At 44.9% G+C, this 15999-nt stretch overlaps 1 protein-coding gene across 4 annotated transcripts in view; it reads right to left on the bottom strand.

The window, feature by feature from the left end:
• SIPA1L1 (signal induced proliferation associated 1 like 1) overlaps positions 1–15999 on the bottom strand; it is a 1823374-nt gene that overhangs the window by 1725131 nt on the left and 82244 nt on the right. The window lies entirely within an intron of this gene.

Below are 15999 nucleotides of genomic sequence, written 5' to 3'. Positions count from 1 at the left end.
ATATATTTTGTTGCATACACAGATTACATAAATTATAAAAGTGATCCTGCAGTTGATAGATTACCACATTTCCATAGCTTTGTATGTTATTGAGAGCAGATCTACAGATAATGGAATTAGTACATTTAAAGAAACATTTAAGTTGTTTGCCAGTCAAAATACTAGTCTGAAATTTTGGTTTGCCTCCTTTCATAAAGCTTGGGCTGAGCTTAGAGTGTAAAGTAGGTGCTCTAGTGTAGATTATATTTGGTTTGTCAGGAAAGTACTCTGCTAGATCAGAGTCTAATTTAAGGAGGTGCCAGTTCTTTAGGAAAATCTTGGAATTTATGCGTTATTTCCTGTACACTGTGTTATTATTACTTTGTCTGGTCTTTGATACACTTGTTTTTTGGTTTAAGGTAGTCATTTCTGTTTCCACTATCTTTGTGCTTTGCCTGTTTACGTTCCTTTTTTTATCCTTTTGATTCAAACATTTCTTTGATGGTTGTGCATTCTGCTCTATACGTGTTTGGCTACAGTTACACTGACTCGTGTAAGTTCACCAATTGGTATGTTTTGTATAGTCTTCTGGAGATGGCCACTGTTTGCCTGTAAGGTTCCATTTACTTTGCAATATGTTCTCGTTTCCAATTTACCACACTCTAAGTATATGTACAGATCTAGGAATGTCCCTTCTGTCCTACTGGTTTCGATTGTGAATTTCAAGCTGAAATCATTCCTATTGAGATAATCACAAAATTCCAATATTTCAGTTTAATTTCCATTCCATATGATGAGGATATCATCCATATATCGTTGCCATTTGACCACTGTGTGATAGGTCAGGGTGTTAGGCTACAGAACTGTGAATGGAAGAAATGTGGTAATCAATGAATTTATCAACTATAGTACGACTTTTTCATTTAATTTATGTAATCATCTCTGTATGCAACAAAATATATGTAGACAGCACCATTCGTGAATTGAGTGTGAGAATTAGGGAAGACCTCGGAACCATCACAAATACAGACAACCCGTCAGCATTGTCTGACCACTGGAACAAGAACCACCTGAACAACATATCAAGTTCTTTGGAGCAAAACACCTTACCCAGCATGAAAGAATGGGAGACCGAGAGAAATGTTTGCACCAAAATGAACGTAGATTAATCTGTAATTTAAGATCTATAACGGATGCCCTAAATACCGATACAGACATGCACCATTTCCAGTAACAATGTATGAGCAAATGGAAGTGGTAACTTTTTTTTTGTGAATTACATAAGCCACCCAAACACCAAAAACATGTTTTTACAGAAGCATAATTAAAACCCCATCACGGCACCTCTGCTTCTTTTGAGAGTGGGTATTGTTTTGCACGAGGCAACACCGCACCAGCTTTGAGTGTTGTTCGTATGGGGTCACTCCCTGCAGGAGCCCCACATCGTGGGCACTCGTCGTCCACCACCTCTCTGGGACCTGATCTAGATCTTTCACAGTGAAAGGAAGGCGGATTGGCAAGGACCATTTATTTATTTACATTTACAAAGCGCACATTAGCCCGGAGGCATCGTGGTGCTGTTACAGACAATAAGAAATCCTTGCTGGTTGCAGAAAAAAAGTTTGGTCATCAACAAACACTGCCACTTACGATACTGCACCATGATCTCTCAGGGGATGCAGATAGCCAGCAAAACATCTCCATCATTAGCTCTATCCTCAAACAATTCAGCATTGTTCACCTTTTAGGGGCACGGTAGGCTCAATGCACAATACCGTGTGCCACTCACACCCATTTGAATCAATTCCTACTATGACGATCCTTTTTGCAGACACCACCAACACTTGCAGATCCAAAGATAGAATTGTCCCCACCACAAGCTATGAGGTCTCAATTGCCCCAAAGATGAAATCAGATGGTACCCCACCAGCATAACTTGTCAATCTGAGGCACTACGGCAAGCAAAATTGATTTCATACACAAACATGTCAAGGTCAACAGGAATGCCGCAAACCACCACCTCTCCTCCCATCGCATGCATAATCGCCATCGCCCTCATCCCTGAGGTAGCACACACTATTCCTTGATCCGTGAAAGAAATAGTCATTCAACTTGATGTGGAGGTCACACTCCATTAAGTTTACTCGGGAGGATTCGGAGTATAGCAAGGCTGCATGCACCACTTTTCCTCCCATCTCGATAGCTACCGCTTCTGTATACACAACCATTGCTACAGCCCCAGAGAACCCTTACGTGTCGAGCGTTTCACCCGATAATGGCAAGTATCCTTCACTGATGCATCATTTAGTGGCACCTATGTCAACCATAAAGATGAATTTTTTATTTCCCCATCAGTACCAACCAAAGATTGCTCGTCAGCGTGGGTAGTCATGGACAGGACTAGGCACACTAGAGCTTCTCTGTGGGCTGGCCTAATCAAGATATGTGTTGGTTGCCGGGAAGGTGAAAGGGTTACCTCCCATGACATTCACCCCTTTATATGGAGCCACCGTGGACAGCACTGCCTCCGGGCACCAGGGGGCCTCAAGATGAGTTCATTGGTGTAGTCTGGTTGAGGTGCTGGATGAGGCCTGCTGTTGCATATGTGGGAGTCGCGGTGGCATCTGTGTATAGGCCTGGTGTATTTGTTATGGGATGGAAGTGGCCATCCGGGCGCAGAGAAGTGCTGCTGTTGTATTGGGCCGGTAGGGGCATATGGATTGTATCCCTGCTCCCATTCTACTTCTACATTCCCTTGCAAAGCTCCCCCACTTCCTGCAGCTCCAGCACCGACTGGGTCCAGTTCCCCTTCTCACCCCCATCCCTCCAAATCCGTTCAGTTCACTTTCCTTCCATCACTTTACTCTGTTCTAGCCACTGCTATCCACCCAAATCTATTCCGCAATTGTGGAAATCCCACACACTCTCAATCCTTGGGGTTATTTCTTGTGCCTCCACCTCTTGCTCATCCATGGTATCTCCCATTCTCCTTCCCACAGGTTTCAGTTTACATCCCTGTCTGACCTCACTGTCCCATAACCTATACTTTCTAACTAAATAGGTTTTGTTTTGCGCAACACTCACCAGAAGGTCTCAGGGTGCTCACAAAGACGGACCAAAAAAAAAAAAAAAAAAAAAAAAAAATTCGGCTCAGAGTGAGGGGAGGTTTAAACGTCACTTGGAAAGTCCTTTCAGGCGTCTGGATTTGTAAGATGCTCAAGAATGAGTTTAGACATCGAAGAAAAACGTCTTGGAACGCTTTCTAAACTGCTGCAGTGTAGCACATTGTTTAAGGAAGAGCAGGATCATATTCCAACTTTTTGGAGCCCAAGCACTGAAGCTTGCTCCGCCTAGTTTCTTCAGAATTATGCGTGGTTGGGCCAGCAGCATCAGGCAATTAAATCACAGAGCACGCTTTGGTGTGGCCATTTATAGCCTAGATTTAAGATACTACGGAGCATTGCCTGAAAGACATTTAAAGACTATTAATGGCCCTTTGAATTTTAGTCGCTGCTTGATCGATATTCTGTGGTATGTGATTGACGACTTAACCCACAGACAGCCAGTACAGCTCCATTTTGTATGGTCTGAAGACTCCTGATATTCTCTTTAGAGGTTCCGATAAGGAGGCTATTCCAGTAGTCTAACTTGGTGTTGGACTTTAGTTGCTGCAATGGAAGCTCTATTGACTTCTGACAAATACAGACTTATTTGCCATAGAAGGTGGGTGTAAAAGGCACATGACTATTTGAGATAAGACATGCTCCTGAAAGGTCAGATGAGTATCAAAGAACACTGACCGGGTCTTTACATTTTTGAATACCAAAATGTTATTGCCACCTATTTCAAAGGCCTTGTAACATGCGTACATGTTTTTTAGCCTTTGGGGTATACTAAAGACTAGTAACTCTTTTCTTGTCATTAAGGGCAAGAGAATTTAGGTCCATCAATTTCTGGATTGCCTCAAATCCCATTAATAGTAGCCAGATCATCTTTGTAGACCCCAGATAGTTTAACAACTATCCGAGTGTCATTGGCATAGTTGGCAAATTGTATGCCCATGGATTTTAAACAGGTCGCATAAGCATTTAATGTACATGTTGAAAATTAGGGGAGACAAGCATGATCCTGAGGGACACCACAAGTGACGGGAACTTTGAGAATCCCTTGGCAACACAGTCACTCCTAGGGCCAAGGAATGATTTTAGCATAAGTCCCAGTAGGATAGCTCAGCGGCAGCGTGCTCGACTTGGAAACAAGACGACACGAGCAACACAGGTTCGATCCCTGGGTCCGCGCTTAGAAACCTCTGGGTATTAAGCGCGTTATAAATAACTCATATCATATCATAGCACTGCTTATTTTCTGAAGTCTCTCTGCTATAAGAATATGATCGACCAAGTTGCCACTATGCCCATTCTCAATATGCACATTCTTTCCTGCAGCGTTATCCAGTCTAAACAAAATGTCCCCAGCCCCCACTCATGCAACCCACACCCCAGTTTGCTCTCCCCCTACCCGAATGTCCTCAACCGTGCCAAGTCTGCTTGTGTTGCCTCACCTAACTCTTTGTGATTTGTTATCCCATGAAGTAGCAGTGTTAGATGTCGGTCGATATGGGCGAGGGGCAGGTGAGGGCACATATGTTGGGTTTGTGTATGCCGTGGCTGGGCGGGTGGTGAGCGGGTACAGCACTCTTCTAGGCAAGGGTTGCAGCGTTTCCTCTGGCGCGGTTGCTTGTCCTGCACTTGGGGCAGCAGTGTCATCGCACTGGGGCTTGCACCCATCAGTGTCCTCTGTATGCTCTACCATCTTCCATAGATGGCGTTTTTCCTTTTTTTTTATCCATGTATTTGGCTGCCAGAAACGTGGCCATGTGTTCCAATATCCTCCGGTCATTCGTTCCCTGCTCTGGCCATGGGAGGGGACAGCCCTCCCCAGGTTTCTGCCATGCACTGCTTACGATACTTTTCTATCTTATCCTTAAACAGCAATGCACATATACTCCAACAGAGACATTACCTCAATATTGATAATCATTATGCGCAAAAACTCCCAAGTTATACACCACACACAATTTTGTCATAAACGTCCCACCCAGTCCTCTGTTACCCCTTCCCAGTCAGTCCATCTCCACAATCAGGACCCCCCCCCCCCCCCCCCCGACACTCTTACTCCTCACACCAAACACCCACAATACTTCCACAGGCCCTCCCTCGGCCTCCACCTAATACACAATAATATTTTAAAACAGAAAAAAAAGAAAAAATAATGAGCCAAAATAATAACCAATACTTTGCCTCCTTCCCCCACACTCAATATATTGGACACAGGAATCCCAACTCTGAAATATGAAGCCACCTTCTCAACTAGCTTGGAAAGGATCCCACACTTGGTTTTTCTCCTGGCTATCCTTAAAACAATATGAAAAAATACAAAATCGCCATATGGTATTTTGCACTCTTTTCACTCAATCATACCACACCCCCCCCATTCACTCTTGCCCCCCGTTATCACTCGCAAGAGGTGTACTTACATCTGTGTGTTCACCTGAGCTCCTACATCACGGGGTCCCAATAACGGCATGCAAATTTCTAGGAGCCATGCCCCACTCCAAAGAGCAGATAGGAATTCTGTGAAAACTGCTTCTGTTTACCACTACGGATTGCACGCTTGGGACTGGTCACTACAGGTGGGCGCAGTCCCTCCAGAGGTGCAGCCTGGAAGCCTCAATCTTCGCAGAAAACCTGGGATCATGTAAGGGTCACCAAAAATTGAGAAACCCTCAACGCTTACACTAGGAAAAATGCAACCTACTAGGGAAAAAGGCGCAACACAACTCTAAAGGAGAACAAGTTTTATTTCCACAAAAGACAAAGATGCGAGCAAAAGAACTCTGGCCACGGAGCGCTATGGCAAAATCAGGCCAAACACGTTAAAAGGGAACAGTGTCATCAGTGAGCAAATTAGATAGATTACACATCTGAATGGTTGGTTGGGGCGACCCTATACATAGGCTACCTTCTCCATAAGAAATGCCTGGCCAATGGTCCCATCCCCTTCTGTTTGTCTTCTTCCACGTGGGGTCCTGCTGGTACGTCATCAGGTACAAAGCTACAATTTTCAATTATAAGCAGAAAAACAATGCATTCTCCATCTCTACTCTAATGAGCACCTGGTACTGCAGACATGGGCGTGGAGGATACTTTTGTGGTCACTCATTTGCAACCCCAGCTTGATCCCAGACACATTGGCGTGCTTCCCACAGTGGTTTAAGTTTGTTGATTTGCCCCTGCCAGCACAAATCACATGACGGTGGCGGGGCAGTCGTTCCTGCTTTCTGATCGATTGGTGATCTAACAGTTTTATGGTCTGGAACTGGCGGATAACTTGGAATGCTGGGGTCTTGGGGCAGGGGCATCTGAGCACTATATTTTGACACTGGGAAAGGTTGGAGGCTTGTGCACTCCTTTTTGTGGGCTAACTTTTCACAGGGAGCTCTCAGCCCCCCTCATGGCCTTGCAGGGCACTTTCCTCCTGGGATACGAATGCTGGCAGTATGAGACAATGCAATGTTTATGAATCTATGCGGCTCTGGCCTTTTTCACCGCTTCCCAGGTTACAACCTATTCCGGCACCCACACGCTTACTTCCACGTTCGCAGCCTGGGTCTACTGCCCCGGCTGCAATGCAGCATTACGCCTCTATTCAAAATGGCGTTTCACTCCAAATACATCCTATACTGCCACTTGCACCAACACACCCATGGTGTGGCTTCCAATACCCCCCCCCCCTCTGCCCTATAGTCTCCCCAAGCATCTACAACCCCTTTTGAGGCCTCACCTCAACCTCGTCTCACTGGGAAACTCGTGGGTGCCTGGGACGATCACCCTGCTTCCCAACAGTCCAAATCCTTTAATGATGCCAATTTTCACAAGCAAGCAGGAAACAAGCAATCAATTATGCAGGATAGACATTTTGTTAAGCGCAAGTGGGAAACTTGAAGACCTGGTGCCAATTCACACCACTAACAATTAGATGGTTGGTTTAATTTCCAAACCAACAAAGAGCACAGCAAAAGGAACATTCCTTCCACAGAACAGTCAATGTACGATAGTTAATGCTGGCTTACTTGCATTGTGTTTAAAGGCAGAGTGTATTTCCAGTTCAACAACCCTTGCATTGCAAAGATTCCACAAGACCCGTCCGCTCATTAAAGCTGAATAATACCAATAATCTTCTGTAAACGACTGTCAACTCCGCTCTCCATCATTGTTGGATTAATTGCTGTAAAAGCTTTGTACTATTGTCAGTGGCATCCATCATTTGCTCAAGTGTGGTCCTTTCCAAAGCACACATTAATAACCAATGTATAGGATTTCTTGCAGGACACGATCATTACAAACCAACATCATTTGACAGAACCAGATCTAGTTAGTTATTAGTATAAATTAAATTTTCTGTGAATTATTGCACTGCTCAAAAGCTAGGAATTAAAAATAATAAAGCTATGCATATGTTCGACTGCTCAAAGCTGTAACGTGGCGTTCTAATAATGTACATAGTAGAGGCAGAGACCCTACTGAAATCCATACACAATCGCATATATAAAATATTCCTACTCGTGTAAAAGGACGAGGTCGAAAAAGCCTTAATGCTCAAATGCCTTCCTGTGATTGCAGTATTCACAAGAACATTATAATGTACGCATTCCCCAAGAGTGCAAGACAATTTCAGGCACTCAGTCTGGTTGAATGCAATCAGCATTGTTTGGTTCCCAACACTCCTCAAGATATCAGCGAGACTACAATAATGAAGCACTGCTTACGTAAAATGCAGCTTTATTTCCTATCGTTAAAATGGGCGTCTGTACCGCACTACCACTAATATTTTAAATATTGCCCTGCGCTAGTGGGGCCAATTCCTCAATAGTGTTTCAGGTTTTACACAGGGGTTTGGGATGTGTGTAAGAAACTATACAATTACATGCATATTCTCAGAAATTCCATCAATCCTAGTAGTGACGAATAAAAAAAAAAAAAAAATGGGAGGCCTCAAACATCTTTCTCGTCGGACTCATCCCCCAAACCGGAAAATTGCATCAAGTACCCTGCAACTGGTTCCAAGAAAGTCGTTTTACGTCAGGACAGCTGAGCTGTAAACACATTTAATTAACGTACGCACGAAAGGGCTAACCCCTACTCTGCCAAAGACCAGGGAGTGATGAAGTAAAATTTTAAAAAAAAAAAAAAAAAAAAAAAAAAAAAAAAAGTGTTCCGACACGAAACTGATTTTAAAAAAGGAAATACATTCCTGATACTTATTGTCAGTTGTTGAAAAATGCTCTACAGTGAACAACACTTCCCAGTGGTTTAAACCAATACCTAGGGAAGTTGCATCCATACAAAAACACACATCTGGATATTTATCAGCTTGCAGTCTGCAAACATTATTTAATCTGCATTTATTTTCGCAAGATTGATGCATATTATCATAGCACTAAAGCATACATAAATGCATTACTGTGCATCTGAAGTAAAATAGTTAAAAGCATTATGCAAAATATTTATTTTTTCTTCACATGGACATACATAAAACCAGAAAGAAGCACATAATTAACATCATACCATGGAATGTTAGAAATCGTCTGAAAAAAAATCCTGTGCGTTAACCTATACATAAACACATACTGGAGGCGCCCGGAAAACCTAGAAATAAAACAGCAGCTTTAAAAACGTTGTATTTATGTTTGCGGTCGCTTTTGAAGCGACCGCAAACAAATACGTTAGTGTTTGAAAACGCTGTGGTTTTTCTGTCTAAGTTTCTCAGGCTCCTCCGGCTCAGAGGAGAAACGGAGAAACTTGGAAAGAAAAACCGCATCGTTTACAAACACAACCGCGTTGTGTTTCTGCCTGCCGTGGCTATCACTTCGGGTCTCCGGTGCTCCCCATGGGGAGCCCTAAAGCCCCAAATGGGAAAGCAGATTTAGGCAGAAACACAACGCGGTTGTGTTTGAAAACGCTGCGGTTTTTCTTTCTAAGTTTCTCTGGCTCGGAGGAGCCTGAGAAACTTAGAAAAACCGCAGCGTTTTCAAACACAATAACGTTGTATTTATGTTTGTGGTCGCTTCAAAAGCTACCGCAAACATAAATATAAAGCTGCGGTTTTATTTCTAAGTTTTCCGGGCTCCTCCAGCCCGGAAAACTTAGAAAAAAAACCGCAGCTAGTGCTTATTTAAAAAAAAAAAAAAAAAAAAAAAAAAAAAAAAATAGCACTTACTGAGATGCAGCTGCAGCTTTTCTGCCTGTAGTCTCCGGTCCGCGTCCTCCGAGTCCCGGCACCAATGAAGGAAAAGCCACCCAGTGGTAGCTTTTGTTTACTACAGCTGGCTGGCTTTTCCTTCATTAGTGCCGCAAAAGCCAGCACAGGCGGGCATCCATTTCACAAAATGGATGCGCCCATGTGCTTGCTTTTCACATTTTTGAGCTTGAATTGCTCAAAATTTTACATAGGGACTCGGAAAAAAAAAAGCCAATTTTTTTTTATATTGCCCATCTATTTTTGAAATAAAAAATTTTGGGCGAACCATTCCTTTTTAAGATTGAGGACAGGACATGGGAACTTAGGTTTATGTCCAACTGTGAAACATCTAATGTCTATTGTATAGAATGCCTGTGTGGTCTTAGGTATGTGGGACAGACAACAAGAGCAGTGCATATCAGGATTAATGAACATAGATCAAGAATCTGCTGCAAGAACATGTCAGCTCTGCTGGTCTCTCCCATTTCTTAGAATACCAACACTCAGTAGAGGACTGAAAATTGTGGGTTTTAGACATAGTGCAGAATGTAGAAAACCCTCAAGAAATAACAGGTTACATGAGGCCAATAAGGCATAGAAGGCGGTTACAGGTTATACTGTTGCAGTGGTTACATTGTTGCATATATAGTCATAAAAATATAAAAGTGCATACCTATTGCTGCAAGGGTCTGGAAGTGGTGGGCGGCAAAGTCATTAGAGTTAATTGAAGAGCCAGGTTTTGAGGGCTTTACGGAAAGCCCAGTTTGAGTCTTCTGATCTGAGATGGAGTGGGTGGGAGTTCCAATACTTAGCTGCATAACTGGGAAACTTGAGTCACCAGCTTTGGCACGTTTGAAGGTGGGTTGAACTAGTCTGAGCATAGGGTGTTCCGACGGGCCTGGTTGACTGCGGTTTACAAAATCTTTGAGACAGGTAGGGCGGCGCTGATTTGGAGGAGAGGCATCTGTGGGTAATGGTTAGGGTCTTGAAGATAATTCTTTCCCGGATAGGCAGCCAGTGTACATTCCTGCGGGTAGCTGATGTTTTCAGTTTTGGAGAGGTTGAGGGCAGCTTTAAGAGTATTATTTTGTATGACTTGCAGTTTTTTTTTTTAGATTGTGGGATGAGGTGCCAGCAAATAGGAGCATTGCAATAGTCTAATCTAGCGCCCACCACAGCGCGAGCGATCGTCAGGCAGCTTTCTGGCGATAGGAAAGATCTTGAGGCGTTAAGGAGTTTTGTGGTGTATGCAGCTGAAGAGGCGATGGCGTTGACTTGTCTGATAAGTGTTAGAGAGGCATCTAAATAGACTCCCTGGGTTTTTACTGAGAGTGAGACTGGGATTGGGATACCATTGATAATGAAGGTCGAGTATTCAGGGTTCAATTTGTTTAGAGTCTTTGGGTGTCCTAAAATAAGGAGTTCTGTTTAGTAATCGTACAAGCAGAGGCTGTGGGAGACCATCCATGCTTGAATAATGGTGAAGGTGAAGTTTAGCGTGGCAGCATCTTCTGGGTAGGTGCCAGTGGGGGAGGGGGCGGGGAGGATTTGAGTAGCGTCTGTGTAATTTGTATATGCAATATCAAGGGAGTCAAGAAGGTCTAAGAGGGGCTTTGTGAAAATGTTAGAGTGTAGGGGAAACACATAAGCCTTGGGGGACTGAACAATTGATTGGTGAAGGTGTTGCGCTAGCATTCTCAGAGGAGACTCATTCTTCTACCTTTGAAGGAGTCTATTCATGATGATGCTGCTTCTGGTGAGAAGGATGCTGCTTGGGTAAGGTATCGGCAGAGTATGCTGTAGTCAACCAAGCCAAACGCTGCCGACAGGTCTAGTAGCAGCAACAGGGCAAGTTTACCCTTATGCCTGATGTCATCCATCTGATTTTTTAGATAAAGCAGGGTGCATTCAGTTGCATGCCCAGGGAGGAAACCGGATTGGCAGATTCAGAGTATCAGGGTTGTTTCTAGGTGTTGCTGTATTTGGACGTATGGACGTACGCTGCAAGTATTTTTAACAGGAAAGGGACTATGGTGATGGGGCGGTAGTTATTGGATCATTTTAATTTAAAAATAAAAAATTTGGAGCTTCAAGACCCATGCTCCTTTGAGGCTTCCGGGTACCACGTTTGAGGTGGAGGAATTTATGACTGCTGTAATAAACGGGGTAAAAGTTTCAGCACAGTCTTTGATGAGGGGGGCTGGGCATATGTTGCCTTTGTATTTTGATGGCTTTTCAGGAAGTTTGGTCAGAGATGGTATTGAACTTGAATAGCAGAGGGGTGTTGGGTGGGGCAGAGTGGATGGCCTTGGGGCCGTGTCGGTAAAGGTGGGTTGTTTTTAAGGGCGTTTTGTTTGGCGATGATTTTGTTTTTGAGTAAGCTGATTTTGTTTAACATGGTGAGCTGGATGCTGTCGCAATCTTTGGAGAGCGGGGATGGCGGGAGACAGGGGCCTCAAGTTCCTTGAGGATGGAGAATAATTTTGGTATTAGAGGTTGCATTGGCTATTCTGGAATTGAACGTATTAGCTTGGATGGTTGCATTTTTATATTGTTTAGATAGGATCAAGAATTCTTGTTTGAGGGTGTCGAAGGCGAGGTTTCTCCAGGAGATTTTGGATGGTCTCTTTTTTGCTACGAGTTCAGAGAAGTCTTGTGTAAACTAGGAGTTTGAATGCGCTAGAGGTTAGGCTTTTTTTTTTAGGAGTTAATGAAGCGATCGTTTCAATAGCATTAGCTAGAGTTTGTATATAGGTCTACCAGATTGTATCAAGACTGGTTAGGTTAACTGGGCCAAGGGCTTCTAGATAAGGCAGGAGGTTTTCTTTAGTGAGCTTGTGGGCTAGGGAGGGGTTTGACGACCGATGGGGAACATAATGATATGGTGGTCTGACCATGGGCATGGGGTGTTTGATGGGATAGTGATGTGGCAGTTTAGGCCGGCTATCCAGTCGAAGGAGTGCCCTTTGTTGTGTGTGGGGCTGTGGGTGCAGTGACTAAAGCAGACTGGATAATGAGTTGGCGTCGAAATGGCTGATGTGTCATTGGTGTAATTGTTGACTAGGTTCAGGTCGCCCAGGCGGAGCATTTGTGAGGACTGTATAGTGTTATTTTGTAAGATTTGAAGGTGGTCTTCAAAAGGGGAGGATGGGGCCGGGAGGCTGGTAGACTAGGTGGGCAGTGATAGTGTTGGATGGGGATATGGGTGTTTTTACTGAGAGGATGTTACAGTTGTTGTTAAGGGAGGTTTTGGCTTATCTGATGCCTAGGTGGACTTTGCTGATAACGGCTACTCCACCTCCTTTGGAATCCAGTCCAGTCACTCCAGAGGATGGTGCAACATGGTATGGCGAGGGAGAGAGCTGGTCCTGCGACCGAGTGGAGCCAAGTTTCCATGATACTGCATCAGGGTAATTGGCTGTTAGGAGGTCGAGGATGTCGAGAGCGTGGGCTGGCAGGTATCGGGCGTTGATGGGGACTAGTTTGTGTGAGGTGCTCTTTGGGGCAACGGATTCCATGTTGGTGGGGAGGCTGGGTGTCTCTGCTGGATGGGGCGCACATGCAGTGGCAGTGGGCGTACAGATACAGTGGGCATGCAGGCTTTATCAGAGGGCACACAGACAACGGGTGGGGTCATGACCGTGGCAATGGGTCCATTACCATTGGGCCTACAGGCATTGGCATTGTGCCGGCCGTTGATTGTTGTGCAGATGCTAGCATTGGTCGAGCCACTGGCGTTGGGAAAGTGGGCATTGGTAGTAGGCGGACAAGTGGTTACAAGGGGCATACATGCATTGAGGTCGGGCATACAGGTAATCACAGTAGGCAAGCAGGCATTCTCCGTGGGCAGGGGTAGTCTTGGGGTCAGGCTTGACGGCTGTATGTGCGTCAGGGGCAGGTTGCTTCTAGTCGTACAACATTGCGAGTGTGGCTTGGGGAGAATCTAGAGCCGATTCTGAGGTTGCCTGATTGCATAGATACCGGGCGGCTGATGTTGGTGCTGCAGGCAGAGACATTGTGTTAGTTGTGTGCGGGCTAGTGGGGTTCTAGAGCAGATTATGCAGTGATACCGGGTGGCTGATGTTGGTACAGAGACGGTGTGTTCGTTGCGTGTGGCCTAGTGGGGGTTAGAGTCGTTCTGTTGTTGCATAGATTCCAGGCGGCTGATATAGGGGCTGCGGGCAGAGTGACAACGTGTTAATGCTGTGTGGCCTAGTGGGGTTCTAGAGCAGATTCTGCAGTTGTGTAGTTGCGTGGATATAGGGAGACTATTGTCAGAGCTATGGTCCGAGACGCGTGGGTTGCTGGGCGGAGACACAGGGTTTGATGGGCTGTGGGGGGAGGTGTATTTGGCGAACTGTTGGGACAGTTGTGGTGAAGAGGGTATACTCCCGGGGTAGGATGGAGAGCAGGAAGGTGGTTGAGGCGGTAGAACATGGGGCAATGCGGATGCCATGCTGAGAGAGAGCGCGTGGGTTTGCACCGTGCAAGTTCGGTGGGCGGATGATGGGCGACCATCTTAGCCAGCTGAAGCAACAAGCATGGCGGCTCCATTCTGTGGTGCCCAACACCTGCAGAGCACAACACTGCACCCTTGCATTCCACAGGCGTGTGGATTTTATCTTACGTGAGGGCGGAGAAGAGCGAACATGGCATCAAGTGCCGTGTAGAGGGAAGAATCGGGCAGCGTGCTCTGCGACCTGCGGAGGACCGCTTGGCCTTCCGAGTAAAGATGCACGTTGGATACATCGTCTAAATACTCCAGAAAATTGACTCCATGAAGAAATGTGGATGTATTACTAACTATGGGTGACAGATGTCGTGAACATTATTTCTCCTTTCAGGGCTCTACACCTGGTGGGATGTTTAAAACCTGTAGAAAGCACAACATATAGGCCCCCTACTTATCACTGTAAGCCAGCTGACTCCTGCTGCCAGTTACCAGCCGTCCATCTAAGCATGTACGTGCATGCACATCTGAGAAGGAGCCACATAACGGGCCCATTGTGCATTTCAGATACTTTCTTCCTTTGATCCAATGCTAGGTACACACTCTTACCAGTATGAGTGCCACCCTCACTTGACAAATACTTTATAGATCGCATCCTGTTCTTACTTTTGTTTAATGGCGATTAGTCACCTGAGCCCCATTAGAACACTGTAGGACCCTGCACAAATAGCACATCTACAGCTGCACACTCCAAGATGGCGCTCCCACAGATTGGACTCTTAGGCCAGCTCCACCGGACATCACGTATTCTCGCGAGCTTAGTAACACAAGTTCACACAGCTCATTTAGCTTGCCGTTTCCCTGGTTACATGCACAATGTCAAAGGCACGCTTACAGAACCCGCCCAGCTCCAGGATTTCATACCGGGCAAGTTGGACTGCTGAGACAATAGCAGATATACCTTCACTATACACAGGCAATTTGGGATTAAATTTCAAGACAGTCCTTTTCCTATGTAGATGCCCATCTCCTAGCGAGAGTGGTCCACTGCAGTGCGCAAGCACACGCAGCCAAAGTCATATCAATGCGCTCCACAGACTAACATAGAAGCTGCAAAGTCCTCTTATGGGCAAGAGAACGGGCTACGTAGAGTTAACTTAGAGGCTTGCAGAACAAGCATACCAATCTTTAAGCCCTGGCTTGTAATTTTCGCCTTATGCGCATTAGGCATCAAATCAGTCCACTTGAGCTCTCCTGCAGGCACCACGCAAAACTAATTTAGGTTGGTATCCAATAACGAGGGAATCCTTATTGCTTTTACAAACTGGGGACCCCTTTCTAGGGGTGCTTATAGGTAATTTTAACCTGCGCCTAACAGTCTCTAAGGCAAATTGATCTGATATTATGCAAGTTTGGGCGTCAAGGTGATGCTTTTTGCTTTTATCTCGAAGCTGGAGACTGACCTGCTCCACAGCCACCCACTCTATAAAGATCAACATTGCAAGAGAGGTGTCCTTCCCGTGATTTGTATACCGCTCAGAAGGTATATACACCGCGGCCTGAGAGGGTACGTCTGTCCTATAGGGTGCTCTCACTATTTAATTGATAGCTCAGCAGCAACGTACGTGCCTTGGAAGCAAGATGACACGGAGCAACACAGGTTCGATCCCTGGGTCCGCGCTTAGAAACCTCTGGGGGTTTAAGCGCGTTATAAATACGCAACCAAGACAAAACAAATTATGCAACTAAAAAATACATTTCCTGTAACAGCGCCTCGATGCCTGCGGGCTGTGTGAGTGCTTTAAAAATGCAAAAAAATCAAATTAAAATAAATATGTGGGGACAAAGGAACTCATGCTGGTCACATGGTGTTGGCGTACACGCAGGCCTCCAGATAAGGTGGGTACCAGGTCTTTTTACGCATGAAAATCTTGTAACTACGACAGCTTTATTATTTTCCTGGGCACATTTATACACAGGTTTAGAGCAGAGGGTAGTGCAAAGGTCAGGTTACTTGACAAAAAAACCACAAGGCTTCTTTTGATGTTTATCTACATGGATGTAATTGCAAGCCACCTCTGAAACACAATGTATTTCTCTGAAGCCTTTCAAAAAAATAAACTGCACACTGTGATAAAAGGAATGGTTCCTTTCCATTCAGCTTAAGAAGCACTGTGCATGTTTTCCTAGAATTTTAGGATTGTATAACTAATAAGATGGAAAACTAAGTTGCAATTGAGAATTCATATTTTTTAACAAGTTATGCTTTT

Source organism: Ambystoma mexicanum, chromosome 14 (assembly GCF_040938575.1).
Source record: "Ambystoma mexicanum isolate Mex_15411 chromosome 14, UKY_AmexF1_1, whole genome shotgun sequence".
Taxonomy (NCBI): Eukaryota; Metazoa; Chordata; class Amphibia; order Caudata; family Ambystomatidae; genus Ambystoma; species Ambystoma mexicanum.
Note: the sequence above shows the minus strand (reverse complement) of the source record. Positions and strands in the feature narration are given on the sequence as shown.